General features: G+C 51.6%; 1 long non-coding RNA gene across 1 annotated transcript; it reads left to right on the top strand.

Annotated features, from left to right (window-relative positions):
- Positions 1-222: 222 nt before the first annotated feature.
- Positions 223-2,969, top strand: LOC101983378. Its single transcript, XR_258161.2, has 3 exons — positions 223-520; positions 1,650-1,769; positions 2,735-2,969. It is a non-coding gene; the product is annotated as an uncharacterized LOC101983378 (long non-coding RNA).

Here is a 2,969-nt window from a genome sequence, read left to right as displayed (position 1 = left end):
ACCCTGCAGGGCTAGGAGCTGTGCCTGCAGGCAGGCAGAGCCATCCCTGGGACAGCATCCCTGCACTCCTGCTGGCTCAGCGCTTTCTCCAGCACACTTCTGCTGCTGTTTCCGGCTGGTGGGATCCCAGGGGGACCCGACTTCCCCTGAGTTGTTCCAGACAGAGACATCCTGAGGCTGGGTAAAAATGCCAGTGGCAGACAGGCAGGAGGGGGTCTTGATGTCCTGCCTTCTTTTTACCCACCCCTGTGGCTGGAGGGCTTGGGAATGGCTTCTGAGGTTGGGGTGAGGGGAGGAGGGGCTGTCTAGGTAGTGGTGGATGAATCATGATCTGGCCTGTACTGGTTATTGGCTAAAATGAGGACTTTTCCAAGTCTGTGGAGTCTCTTTGCTTGAGCTGGAAGGAAATATGGTTCATGGGATCCAGTTACCTCATCCACTGCAAGTAAGCAGAGAAAGTTGCCCGGGAGGACTCGACAAGCTCTGCCTGCTGGTTTTCCAGGGCCCTTGCTGGAGGAAGGTGAGCCAAGGGTGATGCCTCAGAGGTGATCTCTCGAGAGTGACCAGGCCTGTGTCACCTTAATGGTGGCTACAGGAGCCTGTCTGGAAGGTGGCACTTAGGTGAGACCCATTTGAAGGGCCAGCAACCTTGGGGAGCTCTTGGAAAGATGGTTCCTGAACTGGGGACTGCAGGTACAAAGAATGAACTGGGTGAGGCAAGCCCAATGTCCCAAGCAAGCTGTGAGAGAGAGGGAGGGGGAGTTGTTTCACGAAAGGATGAAGTGCATTGCTCCTGAGTCCTTCCTTGCAGTGTGGTAAGGAACCACCTTTGGAGGAATGAGCATTTAATAAGCGCCTGTGGCATACTTTGTGCGGGGCACTTTCCACGTGACCTCGCAATGCTTTGTGCGGGGTACTTTCCACGTGACCTCGCAATGCTTTGTGCGGGGCACTTTCAATGCGACCTCGCAGTATTGCAAACTATTCTAGCGGCATCCAAAGGCGCTGAGCGAATGAAGCTTTGGTGGGTCACACACAGTACAGGCTCAGCTCTGTCCCAGGGGACCCTTAGCTTAATTAACCTAGGTCTCTCTCTCTCTTTCTCATACACACACACACACACACAACCACACCAGCGCTCTGTCCTCCACTTGGCTCCCCTGGAGACTGGGGATGCTTGGAAGAAGACCCAGAGCCCAGAGCTGTCCAAGTCAAACCTGAGAGGAAGCTGTGCTGTGCTGTCTGGAGTCTTTGGAGGTTGAAGTGGATGAGTAGTCCCCTGATGGGGAACACTCTCTGGGGATCCTTCTGTTGTGGGAAAGAGAGCAGAATCCTGGCGCTGAAGGACCAGTGGGGCAGGGTGAGCCGCTCTACCAAGCCCTTTGCCCGTAGACAGCAGCTTCAAGGATGCCTGGGATTCCAGCGGCTTAGTCATCAGCGTCTTATCGCCTCTGAGTACAAACTAGAACTCTCTCTGGGAAAAGGAGTCCTGAGCCCAGGAGCGTGAAGGAGCATAGGTCCTGATGCAGGACAACATGGAGGAAGATCAGGCCTAAAGTGCCCCATCATGGGGACTGAGGCCTTGGTTTGGCAACACCTGCTTTTCTTTCCCCTCTTCCCAATTCTGAATTCTTGCCCCACTTCTACAGGAATGGGCAGAGCCCGGGAATACTCTCAAGTGAACACCCTGCTCATGGAATCCATTGGAAAATCAGCTCACTGTAATAATGGAGGCGTTGATGATAGTGGTGGTAATGGTGATGATTAAGGTGAGATTGTGTTGATAGCGGTAGAAAGCTAAGGTGATGATGGCGATGGTGGTGATGGTGAGGGTGGTGATGGTGGTGATAGTGGCAATGATGGTGATGGTGGTTGTCATGGTTAGCTTTTGTTTGTTTTGCCAATTTTACACAAGCTAGAGTTATCTGAGAAGAGGGAACCACAGTAGAGAAAACGTCTCCAGAAGATTGGCCTGTGGGGTATGATGGCCCACACCGTAATCCCAGCACTCAGGAGGCAGAGGAAGATTGGCCTGTGGGGTATGATGGCCCACACCGTAATCCCAGCACTCAGGAGGCAGAGGAAGATTGGCCTGTGGGGTATGATGGCCCACACCGTAATCCCAGCACTCAGGAGGCAGAGGCAGAGAGGCAGAAGATTGGCCTGTGGGGTATGATGGCCCATACCGTAATCCCAGCACTCAGGAGGCAGAGGCAGAGAGGCAGAGGGATCTCAGTGAATTTGAGGCCAGCCTGATCTACAGAGCAAGTTTCAGGATAGCCAGGACTACAGGTGCTACCCTTTCTCAAAAATCCAAAACCAAAACAAACCTAAACAAAACAACAACAAAAACCTGGTTTGTAGGCAAGCCTGTGGGGCACTTTCTTAATTGGTGATTAATATGGGAAGGTCCAGGCCGTGGTGGGTGGTTCCAGCTCTGGGCTGGTGGTCCTGGCTGAAAGCAGATTGATAGCCAGGTGTGGTAGCATACACCTTTAATCCCAGCATGGGGGAGGCAGAGTCAGGTGAATCTCTGTGAGTTCAAGGCCAGCCTGGTCTACAGAGTGAATTCTAGGACTTGCTCCAAAGCTACAGAGAAACCCTGTCTTGAAAAGCAAAACCAAAACCAACAAAAACAAACAAACAAACAAACAAACAAACAAAAAACTCATTAGGAACAAGCCTAAGCTAAGGCCAAGATTTTATAATGACTGATAAGTCTTTGTGTTGTTAGTTTCAGACTGGTGGTCTCCGTGACTATGAGATATGCATGACTATGCATACTGAGTTCCAGGAGAGAGAGAAACCAGGCTGAGCAAGTCATAGTGCACAAGCCAGTACACAGCACTCTTCCATTGTCTCTGCTTCAGTTCCTGCCTCAGGTTCCTACCTTGAGTTCCTGCCTTGACTCCCCTCAGTGATGGATGTGACCTGGAAGTATAAGCTGAAATAAACTCTTTCCTTCTCAA

The sequence above is a fragment of the Microtus ochrogaster genome, chromosome 2 (genome assembly GCF_000317375.1).
Source record: "Microtus ochrogaster isolate Prairie Vole_2 chromosome 2, MicOch1.0, whole genome shotgun sequence".
Lineage (NCBI taxonomy): Eukaryota > Metazoa > Chordata > Mammalia > Rodentia > Cricetidae > Microtus > Microtus ochrogaster.
The sequence above is the reverse complement of the archived record's forward strand: the minus strand, read 5'-3'. Positions and strand labels throughout refer to the sequence as shown.